The sequence below is a fragment of the Hippopotamus amphibius genome, chromosome 3, assembly GCF_030028045.1.
Source record: "Hippopotamus amphibius kiboko isolate mHipAmp2 chromosome 3, mHipAmp2.hap2, whole genome shotgun sequence".
Classification (NCBI taxonomy): domain Eukaryota; kingdom Metazoa; phylum Chordata; class Mammalia; order Artiodactyla; family Hippopotamidae; genus Hippopotamus; species Hippopotamus amphibius.
Window position 1 is genome coordinate 178,858,574 of NC_080188.1, and position 13,263 is coordinate 178,871,836.

Consider the following 13,263-nt stretch of genomic DNA (forward strand, 5'->3'; position numbering starts at 1 on the left):
TACGAGTTTAACATAAAGTCAATTCAGAAGAACAACCGAGCAGGAAAAGCCTGAAAAAGAAGGGCCGGGGTAGGGGCGGGGGTGGTTAAGGCAGGCTCTACCATTATGACAGTATGCTGCTACTGCCGAAGAATACATACAGACCATGGAACAGAAGAGAAAACTAGAAACAGACCCAACTGCATTGGCAACTTAGGGTACAGTAAGAGTCCGCTGGGGGAAAAGTAGACTTTTTAATAAGGTAGTGTTGGCATAACTGGATAACCAGATGGAAAATGATAAAAATTGGGTCTTTTCCTCACTATTCACAAGGATACATTCCAAATAGGTCAGAAACCGGAATGTAAAAAATGAGAACAAGTACTAGAAAAAAATATGGATGTATTATGAGTGAGCAAAACCTTCCTAATTATGTCTCAAAATCCAAGAGAGAAGATTTGTAAACTTGATTACTCAGCAATAAAAAAAAAAAACTTGTCCAGCTCTTGGACAAAAACACAAAATAAGCAAAGTTTGACAATGAAAACCGGAGGAAAAATATTTGTAACACAGCACAAAGTGTTACTATTCCTAAAATATAAAGAACTTTATAGATGGAGAAAAAAATGGCCAACAAACCTATAGAAAAATGCGCTGAAAAAATAGACAGTCCTCAGGAAAAGAAGTAGGAATAGCTCACAAACAAAGGAAAACTTGGTCTGTCTCACTCATAATAAAAGAGATACAAATTAAACCTACACTGAGATACCATTTCTCACCTCTGTTGGCAAGATCCAAACATTTGACAACATATTCTCTTAGAGAATGCAGAGGAAATGGATACTCTTATACATTGCTGATCATTATACAAAATAATACAACCACTATGAACAGTAACCTGGCAACATCCCCCAAAATTACCTGTGTAAGTGCCTACTGATGCAACAATCCTACTTCTAAAGTTCTATCTCAAAGATACTAGAAATATAACAACAAATGTTGGAAAGATACACGCAGAAAACCATATTATTCCAGCATTATTTAAAATGACAAGACTGGAAATAACCAAACTGTCCATAGACAAAAAAGTTGTTGAATACATTAAAGTATACAGTTGACCATCGAACAACACAGAGGTTAGGGGTACAAACCCTCTGTGTAGTCAAAAATCCCCCTATATAAATAATTTATAGTCACTGGGCCCTCCTTATCTGAGGTTCCTCGGCATCCTCCATCTGTATTCGAGGATTCAACCAACTGCGGGTTGTGTAGTACTGTAGTATGCATTTAGTGAAGAAAAATCCACATATAAGTAGGGAGCCAAGCAATTCACACCCGTATTGTTCAAGGGTCAACTGTACTATGAAACTGGAAAAAAAGAAATCAAATAATTCTATATACTGCTAAGGTAAGATTTCTAGAATATTACATATATTTTTTAAAGGGGGTGGAGAAAAGTATAGATAGTTTTACCTAAGAAAATAAAAAGAAATAATTTTTTTTTTACAGCTTTGAGGTAAAATTGACATTCAATAACTACACATATTTAAAGTACGCAATCTGGTAAATTTCAACAGATGAATACATCTGTGAAACCATCACCACATTCAAGATAATGAACATATCCTTCACCTCCAAAAGTCTCCTCATCTCCTTGGTAATCCCACCTCCCTGCCCTCAAGCAGAATTTCTGATGTTACAGATTAGTTTGCATTTTCTAAAATTTTATATATATGGAATAATTCACTATGTATTCTATTTTCTCTGGATTCTCTCACTCAGTATAACTTGAGACTCATCCATGTTGCTACATACATCAACAGGTCATTAGTTTTTACTGCCTAGTAGCATTTCATTGTAGGGACAAATCACAAATTTACTTCCTTACCTGCTGATGGACATTTGGATTTTTTCCAGTTTTTTACTTTTACAAATTGAGCTGCTATGAACCTTGATATACAAGGCCTTCTATGAATGTATAATTTATGCTTAGCAGAGGAATGGCTGGATCATTTGACAGGTGTATGTCTACCTTTTTAAGAAACTGACAAACTGTTTTCCAAGGTGGTTGTACCATTTTATATCCCCACCAGCAGTATATGATATTTCCAGTTCCTCCACTTCTCCAACACTTCGTCTTTTTAATTTTAGTCACTGTTTAGTCATGGTGGTTTAAATTTGCATTTCCCTCATAATTAATGAGGCTGAGTTTTTTAAAAAATATGCTTGTTTGCTATCCAAATATCTTCTCTGGTGAACTGTTATTTTCCTGGGTTATTTGCTTTCTTACTGAGTTGTGAGAGTTCTTTACATATTTGGGATATAAGTCCATTATCAGATGTATGCTTTGCAATCATTCCCTCCTGGTCTGTGGCTTGATATGGTTAAGTTTAAGCCTAGCACCTTTTTTTTTCTTTTCCCCTATTTGTCCCATATGTTCTTTGTTCCCTTATCCCCCTTATTCTACCTTCTTTTGGATAGTCTTTTCAATGATTCTAATTTATCTTCTTTGTTGTTTTATTAGCTGTAACTCCTTGTTCTGTTATTTTAGTGGTTGCTTTAGAGTTTATACTATACATCTTTAACTCATCACAGTCTACCTTCAAGTGATACTATACTACTTCACATAGGTAATAAGAATTTTACAGGAGTTGTTACCACTTCTCCCTCTCCTGACCTTTACTCTACTGTTGTCATACATTTTATTTTTACATATTTTCTGAACTCCATTCTGCATGGATAATATTTTTCTTTAAACAGTAAATTAACTTTTAAAGATATTTAAATAATGAGATAATGGTTTTATATATTTACCCATATGGCTACCATTTCTGACATTCTTCATTCCTTTGTATAGCTCCATGATTTCCACCTGCTGTCATTTTCCTTATGCCTAATTATTCTTATGGTGCAGGTGTGCTGGTGAATTCCTTCAGCTCTTATATGTTAGAAAAAAATCTTCACTTAATCTTTGTTTTTGAAAAATATTTTTCTGGGTATGATATTGGAGATCAACAATATTGTTCTTCAAGTATATTAAAAGATATTACTCTGCCATATTCTCCCATGCCTGTTTCTGACAAGAAATCTGATATCAACCTTATCTTAGTTCCTAAAATGTCTCTTTTCTCTGGCTGCTTTTAAGATTACTCTTTATCATTTATTTTGAGCAACTTGATTATGATATGCCTTGGTGCAGTTTTCTTCCTGTTTCTTATACTTGGGTTTCACTGAACTTCTCAGATCTGTGGATCTACAATTTTCATAAATTTTGGAAAATTTTCACCCATTATTTATCTCTTTCTTGAAAAAAATTATTTACTTATTTGTTTGGTTGCACTGGGTCTTAGTTGTGGCAGGCAGGCTCCTTAGTTGTGGCCCACAGGCTTCTTAGTTATGGCATGCAGGGATCAAACCTGGGCCCCCTGCATTGGGAGCGTGGAGTCTTATCCACTGTACTACTAGGGAAGTCCCTCACCCATTATTTCTTCAAATAATTTTCTGAACACCTCTTCTATCCTTTCCTCCAGGGATTCCATTTACACATTTATTAGACTGCTTGAAAGTGTCCCCACAGCCCACTGATGACCTGTTCTTTTTCTTGAGTCTTTCTTCCCCTGTGTGTTTCATTTTGGATAGCTTCTCTTGCTGTATCTTCAAGTTCCCTAATCTTTTCATCTACAACTCTAGTCTAGAATTAATCCCACCCAGTATATTTATCACCTCAGGCATTTCATCTCTATAAGTTTTATTTGGGTCTTTTTTTAAAAAAAAAACTTTTATGTCTCTACTTAACTTCTTTAATATCTGAAATAGGGTGTAATAACTGTTTAATACCCTTGCCTAATTCTAACATCTCTGGCAGTTCTTGGTTGGTTTTGATTGGCTGATTTTTCTCATCATGGGTCATCTTTTCTCGTCTCTTTGCATGCCTGGTAATCTATGACTGGATGCCATACATTAGGAATAAATGTGATGGTGAATTTTTATGTCGATTTGACTGATCATGGGGTACCCAGGTTAAATCTTATTTTGGGATATATTTGTGTGTGTTTCCAGATGAGATCAGCAATTGAATTGATGGAATCAGTAAAGTAGGTTGCCCTCCCCAGTGTGGGCAGGCATTATCCAATCTATTGAGGGCCTGAATAGAAAAAAATGCAGAAGAAGGAATTCATTCCTTTCTTCCTGATTTCTTGAGCTAGAACCTCAGACTTCTACTCTTGGTGCTCCTGGGCCTCAGGTCCTAAGACCTGGACTAGAATTTCATCATGAGCTCCCCTGGTTCTCAGGCTGTTGGACTTGGACTGATTGTAACACCAGCTTTATGGGGTCTCCAGCTTGCAGACTGCAGTTGCGGGACTTCTCAGTCTTCATCTGTGTGTAAGTCAATTCCTTGTAATAACTCTCTTCCTATACGTATATCCTGTTGGTTCTGTTTCTCCAGAGAACCCTGACTAACACAAGTATTCTTAAGCTTTGTCCTAGGATGCAGGTAAATTACTGGAAACAGTTTGATTCTTTTGGCTCTTGCTTTTAAGATTCATTAAGCAAGACATGAGCAGCATTTAGTCTGAGGCAAGACCCTTCTGAAACTCTGCCCAATTCCCTAGAATTATGAGGTACCATTCCCGGCCCTGTGTCAGCAACTGTTCCCTCTACTCACTTAGATGTTTCTCTGACCTTGAATAGTTTTGTCACACTCATGTGCTGATGAATACTCTGATGAATACTCAAAGGGGACCTCTCAAAGATCCCCACGGTCTTCTCTCTCTCTGTAGCTCTTTCCTCTTGGTATCCCGCCCTGTGAATTCTAGCTGCTTTGCTTTCCCTGGACTTTCATCTCCATCCCCTCAACTCAGGGTTCCTCCTTTCTATGCCAGAGCCTGGGAACTCTCTCAGTGCAATAAAATGTGACAACTGCAGCCTCATGGCATTTGTCCCCTATCTATCAGGAATTACTATCCTTTGTTGCCTGATAACTTGAAAACTATTGTTTCCTGTATTTTGTCTGATTTTTTTCTTTTTAGCTGTTTCAGTTAGGAGGGTAAAGCTGGTACCTAAAGATCTATCTTGGCTAGGTGCTGAAATCATTTGTTTATTTTTTAATGGGAAGGTAGATGATGAAATTAATTTTTAAATTACCTACAGAGGAGGGTATCAACAGGTTGGATGAAACTAGGACAAAAGTTAGACTTCTCTGAATAGACCTTGTTTTACAAATTGACTTTGGCTCTTATAAATGTTAGATAACAATAAAACAAACAAACAAAAAATCTTAAAAAGCAATCCCTAGAAATTGACAGCAAATATGAAACAACCTAACTGTGTATCAACTTGGTGGCAGAACAACATAAAGGAACTGTTTAAGGTGTACCCTAGCGGGACATAGGTTAAAGACAAAAAGAACTGCAGACCATCCTTGCAATATTTTCAATAATGTATCGTTGGTGACAGTGTTGATACTGGTATTTTTAATACTGTTATGTGAACACTGTAAAATAAGGTAAATAAATAATTATGTTGATATCAGTAAAAACTGAGATTTCCAACACTGGAGAAAGAAAATACAATGTCAGATGGATGTGGTTAAGTAAAATTCCACTAGCACCCTGAATTCTGATTGGGAGTACCCATATGGCATCATGATGAATATTCACATAAAAAATCCCCATGTATTTCCTAGCTTTGTCCTCTGAGAAGGCCTAGAAATGATGGCCAGCTCAAAAGCAATACACAATCTTAGTACCCAAATTTTGCCTCTGAATACCATTTCCCACCAAAAGGAACCCAGGGCTTTTTACAGAAATAGCTCCTTTAAGATCTGGGCAGGAAATGTACAAAATAAGCTTGGAACATCTTGTTACACTACAAAGCAAGGAAGGTATCAGTGACCACGAGATGGTGTCAAAAAGGGCCTAGGAGCCAACCTGAAGAGGCTCCCATTAACCAAAAATGGGAGAAATTGAACACTGATAAGAAGAATAACTACAGTGGATTGTAACACACACAAATATTTAAAATTTATGCATCATAATGATTTTTAAAAAAGAGAAGAAACACAGACACACAAACCTTTTGGGCATCTTTGGATAATGCTGGGAAGACAACTCATTATATTGAAAAGTATTTAAACAAAAAGAATCAAATATTTATACTGCCTTAACTATACAAACTAAATCTCAATGTAAAGAATAGCTGATTATAAGTTTCTCTTTGTAGAAGTATTCTAGCCTTTAAATGAAGCAGGAACAATATAGTCAGACGACTACCATTCTGCAGCCTATAATACAGATTTAGTCAGTGTCACCAATGGCTAGTAACATCAAAAAAAGAGGGACATCTAGACATTAGATGCCTCCTGATAAAAGTATACAACATCTATTAAGTATTCTTGCCAAACAAAATTGAAACTGCATCTGACTACCAATCTGACTAACCAATTCCCAAGAAATATTTCCCAAAGGAAAACAAAGAAATATAAAGGGAAAACGTTCAACTGTGCTAGGGGAATGCAGTTAGCAAAATCCACACTATGGTACCTCCTAGCAGCCAAACAAATTTGTTTTTTCAATGAATACATTGCAACAACAAACAAACAAAAGGAGACATCTATAGATAGAGTAACTAATCTGATACTTGCCCTCCCACTAAAACTAACTAGAAAACTGAACAAAATATACGGAAAAAAAATAGTTTTTCAGATAAAGAACAACAGGCAGCATGCGATTGTGACTCCTGAGAGAAGGGACACCAATGAGGTGAGCCCTATGATCACCCAGCTTTCTACCTGGAAGCACTTTCTAGACCTCAGTACGGGGAGGGAGAACCAAAGCAGAATACACCAGTCTCAATGAAAAGGCAGAGATCAGAGTTCAGGGAGACTGAGGTGCCTGAAATATGCAGGGAAATTACCAGAAAGATAAGAACTACAAAGAAAAAGAGTTCCAGAAATCTGAAAGGATGTTTCCTCCTTCAGTCTTAGGCTGAATTCAAAACAGCACCTGTGTAAGCAAGATTCCTTGAGGATCAGCAAAGAACAACTAAGGCAAAAAGAACAACTATAAGGAGGCTCGAAGCTGAACAATTCCCAGTTAACACAGGCCTGGGAGACATCTGTATCCCAGATAATCAGCATGAACTGACCTTAATGAATGCTCTATTCCAGAAGCATAATATCATCATAGTAGGGAAACACTAGCTCTGGAGTAAAGTACTACATAACTATATACTAAACCTTCCTAACAAATATTAAAAGTAAGATTAGAAAGGATCAAGCTGATCCTTAAGTAACTTAACAGCCTAACAAAACAAACTTCAACACTTTTTAAAGGAAGCCACCAAAATCCAAGCACCAAACAACATTCACATTCACAGTGCCTAGCAACCAAACAAACAAAAACAAACAAGGGATTTCCCTGGTGGTCCGCTGGTAAAGAATCTGCCTTCTAATGCAGGGGATGCAGGTTCGATCTCTGGTCAGGGAACTAAGATCTCACATGCCGTGGGGCTACTAAGCCTGTGTGCCACAACTACTGAGCTCACACTCCTCAACTGGAGAGCCCATGTGCCGCAAACTACAGAGCCCACATGCTCTGGAACCCACACACCACAACTACAGAGCCCGTGCACCCTGGAGCCTGCGCACTGCAACTAGAGAAGAGAAGACCCGTATAGCACAACTAGAGAGAAGCCCGTGCGCCAATGAAAGATCCTGCATACCTCAAAGAAGATCCCATGTCCTACAAGCAAGACCCGACGCAGCCAAAAATAAATAAATAAATACATAAATACATAAATAAATATATATTTTTTAAAAAGTCCCTCTAGACAGGAAAAAAGCAGGAAAATGTATCCCATAACTAAGTGATAAATCAACCTGTAAAAACAGACCAAGAAACTGCAAGGGATGACAGAATATTAGCTTTAAAGGGCCATAAAAGAATCATTTTAAAATACATTTAAGAATTCTTTAAAAAATGACCATAGGATGAGAGAAATGGAAGATATAAAATGGGACTAAGTGGAACTTCTAGAACTATAAACTTTTAGAATAAAATATCAGAAATGAAAAATTCACTTGATGTACTTCAACAGCAGATTAGATACCACAAAAGAAAAGGTCAATGAACTTGAAGACAGCAACAGGAAGTATTTAAACTGAAGCAAAGACATAAAAAGACTAAAAAAAAGAACAAAGCCTGTGGAACTATGTAAAGTGAGCTAACATACATACAGTTAAGAGTCCTAAGAGGAGAGGCAAGAGAAGGGGAACACAAAATATTTTTGAAAAAATAATGTGAAAGCTCATAGAACTGTACACAGAAAGGGTGAATTTTACCAGGTGTAAATTATGCTTTACTTAATCTGCCTTTTTAAAAAGGTGTGTTTATTCACAGATGACATGATCATCTACAAAGAGAATCCTATGATATCTACAACCCCCCTAGAAATAATAGATGATTTAGTAAGATAACAAGTAAAGTAAATTTAGTAAGATACAAGGTCAACACACAGACGTCAACTATATTTCTATATATCAGAAAAAAATGTAAACAAAATGTAAAAAAGATACCATTTACAATATCAAAAACCATGAAATACATGGTATACATAAACAAAATATTCATGAAACTTGTACACTGAAAACTACAAAACATTGCTGAAAGAAATTAAAGAAGATCTAAATAGAGATGAACTTAGTTCATCTTAATTAGAAGCCTTAATATTTGTTGATATCCGTTCTTCCCAAACTCACCTATAAATTCAATATAATAACAGTCAAACTCTCAGCAAGCTTTTTTGTAGAAACTGATAAGTTGATTCTAAAATTTATATGGAAATGCAAAGGAAATGCAGTAGCCAAAACAATTTTGCAAAAGAACTACCTGACTGTAAGACCTACTATAAAGCTATAGTAATCAAAAAGTCTTAGGATAGAAAGAGATCAACGGAACAGAATAGAGTCCAGAAAGAGACATACACATATGGTCAAGTGATTTCAACTCAAGGTTCCAAGGTAATTTGAAGGGGAAAGAAATGGTATGGGAGCAGATGGATATCCATTTGGGGCGGGGGAGAAGTGAAACTTGACCTTTACCTTCACACCATTCACAAAAATTAACTCAAAATGGAACAAAGACTTAATCATGAAAGGTACAACAATAAAACTTCTAGAAGAAAATATAAGAAAATATTCATGTCATTGGAATTGCCTAAGATTCCTTAAGCAGGAAACAAAAAGCTCTTATCATAAAAGTAAACATTAATAAAATGGTGCTCATCAAAGTTAAAAATTTTCTCTTCAAAAAACAATGTTAAGAAATTGAAAAGTCAAGCCAGAGTCTGGAAGAAATTATTTGCAATATGTATCTGACAAAGGAGTTGTATCTAAAATATATGAATATAAAGAACTCTTAGGCCTTAATATTTAGAAAGAAAAAACCCCAGTTTAAAGAAGGGCAAAAGATTTAAAGAGCTATTTCACACACACCCACAAAAAAGTATGGCCACCTGAAAAAGTGCTTAACACCATAAAGCATCAGGATAAATACAATTAAAACCTCAAAGACATGCCCACTAGAATGGCTACAATTTAAGACTCATAATACCAGGTGTTAGCAAATATGTGACCAACTGGAAGGTTTAGAAATTGTTGGTGGGAGTATAAAATGATACAGTCACTTTTGAGAACAGTTTGGCAGTTTCCAAGATAAAATAAACTTACCATGTGACTGAGCAATTTCACTCCTAACTATAAATCCATTTACAATTGTAATTCTACAACAGGAAAAGCTAATCTATAGTGAGAAAGTTTTGTCAGTGGTTGCCTGGAGCAGGTGGTTTGGGGGATATACTGGGAAGGTACACAAGGGAACTTTTTTGAATGAAAGAGGTGTTCTGTATTTGGTTATGGTTGTTTTTTAAATTTTTTTAATTTTTAATTTTTATTTTTTAAATTTTGTTAAATTTTTAAGCTCTTTATTGGAATATAATTACTTTACACTGTTGTGCCAGTTTTTGTGTACACCAAAGTGAATCAGCTGTATTTATACATATATCCCCATATCCCCTCCATCCAGCAACTCCCTCCCACTCTCCCTATTCCAACCCTCTCGGTCATCACCCAGCATAGAATTGATCTCCCTATGTTATTCAGCAGCTTCCCATTAGCTATCTATTTTGCATTTGGTAGTGTATATACATCAATGCTACTCTCACTTTGTCCCAGCTTCCCCTTTGCCCCCTACCACCCCATGTCCTCAAGTCCATTCTCTACACCTGCATCTTAATTCTTGCCCTGTCACTGGGTTCATCAGTACCATTTTTTTAGATTCCATATATATGAGTTAGCATACGGTATCTGTTTTTCTCTTTCTGGCTTACTTTGCTCTGTATGACAGTCCCTAGGTCCATCCACCTCACTACAAATAACTCAATTTCATTCCTTTTTGTGGCTGAGTAATATTCCATTGTATATATGTGCCACATCCTCTTTATCCATTCATCTGTTAATGGGCATTTAGGTTGATTCCATGTCCTGGCTATTGTAAATAGTGCTGCAAAGAACACTGTGGTACATGTTCCTTTTTGGATTATGGTTTTCTCTGGGTATATGCTCAGTAGTGGGATTGCTGGGTCATATGGTAGTTCCATTTTTAGTTTTTTAAGGAACCTCCATACTGTTTTCCATAGTGGCTGTACCAATTTACATGCTCATCAACAGTTCAGGAGGGTTCCCTTTTCTCCACACCCTCTCCAGCATTTACTTTTTCTAGATTTTGTGATGATAGCTATTCTGCCCAGTGTGAGGTGGTACCTCATTGTGGATTTGACTTGCATTTCTCTAATGATTAGTGATGTTGAGCATCTTTTCACATGTTTGTTAGCCATATGCATGCCTTCTTTGGAGAAATGTCTATTTAGGTCTTCTGCCGATTTTTGGATTGGATTATTTGTTTTTTTGGTATTAAGCTGCATGAGCTGCTTGTATACTTTGGAGATTAATCCTTTGTCAGTTGCTTCCTTGGCAAATATTTTCTCCCATTCTGAGGGTTGTCTTCCTGTCTTGTTTATGGTTTCTTTTGCTGTGCAAAAGTTTTTAAGTTTCACTATGTCCCATTTGTTTATTTTTTATTTTATTTCCATTATTCTAGGAGGTGGGTCTAAAAGGATCTTGTTTTGATGTATGTCATATAGTGTTCTTCCTATGTTTTCCTCTAGGAGTTTTATAGTATCTGGCCTTACATTTAGGTATTTAATCCATATTGAGTTTATTTTTGTGTATGGTGTTAGGAAGTGTTCTAATTTCATTCTTTTACATGTAGCTGTCCAATTTTCCCAGCACTACTTATTGAAAAGGCTGTCTTTTCTCCATTGTATGTTCTTGCCTCCTTTGTCAAAGATAAGGTGCCCATATGTGCATGGGTTTATCTCTGGGCTCTCTATCCTGTACCATTGATCTATATTTCTGTTTTGTGCCAGTATGATTATGGTTGTTTTTACATTTTAATAAATGTATACATATATTAAAATGCATTAGGCCATATTCCTAAAATGGGTACACTTTGTTATATGTAATTTATATCTGATTAAAGTTGATTTAAGACACATATCAACCCTTTATAACTTTTGAACTTTAAGAGGATCCTGAATTAAGTAAGAACAATTTCAAAAAGGAGGAGGGGGGGGGACTTCCCTAGTGGTGCAGTGGTTAAGAATCCACCTGCCAATGCAGGAAACACAGATTTGAGCCCTGGTCCCAGAAGATTCCACATGGTGCAGAGCAACTAAGCCTGTGAGCCACAGCTACTGAGCGTGCATGCCACAACTACTAAAGCCTGCACCCCTAGAGCCTGTACTCTGCAACACGAGAAACCACCGCAATGAGAAGCCCGCACACCTCAAAGAAGAGCAGCCCCTGCTCACTACAACTAGAGAAAGCCTGTGTGCAGTGACGAAGACCCAATGCAGCCATAAATAAATAAATAAATTTGTTAAAAAAAAAAACACAAATAAAAAGGAGGGGAAGGGATTTTGAAATGTGTCAAACAGTGGGTGATATTAAGGAATTACCGTTCAGCTGAGTAACAAGCCCATGATTTCATTTTACTATTCTCTCTCTTTACTATTACTATTTTGAAATTTTCTGTGCTAAAACACACACACACACACACACAAAATTAAAGTATAACTTCAAATATTTAAAGGATTACTATGTAGAAAAGGAATTAGATTCTACATGAAAAAAATCATATGCAGGAAAATTTGGAGTCAAGATAAGAGTTAACTAGCCAACAAAGCAATGTGTAGCCTTATAAGGTAGGTTGCTCACACCAGGAATTGTTGATGCCCAGACCTCATAACTACTAGTCAGGGCTATAGAAGAGGAAATTACTGCAGTTAGTGAGAACCTGGATTAGTTGCCCTCTCATATCTCTCCCAGCCCTGAGATTCCATTCACTGTTGATCTATGCATCTGACTTTCGGTGTCGTTTTCCCAAACAAGTCAGCACCCCATTATTCCTCAGCTTTATCTATAATTATCTATACTAGTTATTTGATACTTTACAAAAGCTATTTCAGGTTTTCCATTTTTCCAATTTTCATATATATATTTGATACACCCTTTTTTAAGCCTTTCAGAAATCAGAATTATGCATTATACCTCTTAGACTCTTGTATTTCTAGCACAATACTCTGTACATACTGGGCCCTCAAAATACTTTCTTGACAATAATTTTCCAATCATTGTTACTTTGTAACATGCACCCCTTTCTCTGGCCATTGATGTCCACATCTTCTCCCACCATCCCTCAAGCAGAGACTGCATCCTCTACCACATCTGTGTCCCCCAACCCAGGCCTAGAACAGGGCTCTGTGCATATCCACAAAATAAAATGAAGAATTCCTCCCACATCTGGAGGCTGTTAAATTTGAGAAGTGATGATGATTCACGCTGATAACCAAATCTGAATTCTGAGACTGCCTTAATCACTGAAAATTTCATTATTCTAATGGCACAGGTCACGCACACCTTCACCGGGGTGGCTGCCCCTATCACAACCATGGAGAAAACTGAAAAATGGTTTGGTTTTCCTCCATATTTCCCATCCTGGTAGCCTTTCTCCTGAATTCTCTAGGTATTCAATGTCTTTATACTGCCCTCTGACCATTCAAATAACAAGTAGGCAGGGGATGAGATCCTATAAAATGCCAGGCACTGCATCAGACACGTGACGTCATCAATTCCTTTAATGCTTACAACGACTGGAGTAGGCATTA

General features: G+C 36.7%; 1 protein-coding gene across 4 annotated transcripts in view; it reads right to left on the reverse strand.

Moving 5' to 3' along the window:
* The window catches only part of MIA3 (MIA SH3 domain ER export factor 3), a 52,303-nt gene that overhangs the window by 21,630 nt on the left and 17,410 nt on the right, over positions 1-13,263 (reverse strand). The gene's annotated exons all lie outside the window — the stretch shown is intronic.